We start from the raw sequence: 1,130 nt of genomic DNA, 5'->3' as shown, positions 1-1,130 counted from the left end.
GGGTGCGCGCGGCCGCCCGGGCGGGGGATGGGTCTCTGCCGCGAGGAGAATGGTTTTGTCCAGCATGCGTTTGGAGAAGGCGGTTTGCAGAGCTGGGAGGGAGCCCTGCCCGAGAGAGGGTGGATTTTCGGAGCTCGAGGGTGGGTAGTTGGGGGTCTGCTGCGGCGAGAGAAGTCCCAGCGTCGGCGGGCACCCAGGCACCGCTGTGGACCTTTGGGGGCCGTGTGTCTCGAACTCCGCAGCAGTTCAGTCTCAGCAAATTATTTGCTGGCCATCTATTCCGTGCCGCTCTTGCGGGGCTGGCGGACAGTGGTGAGAAGGGCAGGCCCGTGTCATTAGCGAACTATGCCCTGGAGCCCGGGTGACGAACGCTACTGGCAAGTCTTCATTCATCACATATTGACCTAACTTCGACCACGTGTGACTTGTGTGCCCTAGCAAAAGTTGAGTGTGTGGGATGTTACGGGAACCCTCAGGGGGACCCCCCGCCCTACCCAGGAGGCTCAGGGATGGCTTTCTAGGTGAAGTGACTCTTGAATGGGGTTTTGAAGGAACAGAGTTTTTCGGGCAGTCTGAGGGTAGTGGGAATTGGGTGATTCAGGCAGAGGGACTGCACGTGCAAAGGCATGAAGGTATAGATATCGTGGTCAGGGATATCACAGGTCTTGAGGTGACTGGAGGAGGAGAGTAACAAGATGATACAGCAGGGGCTGGGTCATGAAGGGTCTTGGGGGCAGGGCTAAGGAACACTGCGGGTTGGAGGAGGCAGGGAAGGATTGCCCCAAGAAGGACATCAGAGTGAAACCTGGACAGATAAATTAGGAGTTCCCGAGGCTCTTGTTTCAAAGACCTCCCAAGAGCAGGAATCCTCTTCTGTTCCTCTTTACAACTTTCTCATCAGATGCCCTTGGGCAACCCACCCAGTCCCCCAGATAATTGGTTTCCTTATCTTTATAGCAATGGTAGGGAGCATGTGGTGAGGATATAATTTTTTTATTTTTATTTTATTTATTTATTTTTTTTGAGACAGAGTCTCGCTCTGTCATCCAGTCTGGAGTGCAGTGGCCGGATCTCAGCTCACTGCAGGCTGCGCCTCCCGAGTTTACGCCATTCTCCTGCCTCAGCCTCCC

General features: G+C 54.9%; 1 protein-coding gene across 1 annotated transcript in view; it reads left to right on the top strand.

Annotated features, from left to right (window-relative positions):
- RCC1 (regulator of chromosome condensation 1) overlaps nucleotides 1-1,130 on the top strand; it is a 55,170-nt gene that overhangs the window by 20,950 nt on the left and 33,090 nt on the right. The gene's annotated exons all lie outside the window — the stretch shown is intronic.

The sequence above is a fragment of the Colobus angolensis genome, unplaced genomic scaffold (assembly GCF_000951035.1).
Source record: "Colobus angolensis palliatus isolate OR3802 unplaced genomic scaffold, Cang.pa_1.0 Scaffold4, whole genome shotgun sequence".
NCBI classification, from domain to species: Eukaryota; Metazoa; Chordata; class Mammalia; order Primates; family Cercopithecidae; genus Colobus; species Colobus angolensis.
Note: the sequence above shows the minus strand (reverse complement) of the source record. Positions and strands in the feature narration are given on the sequence as shown.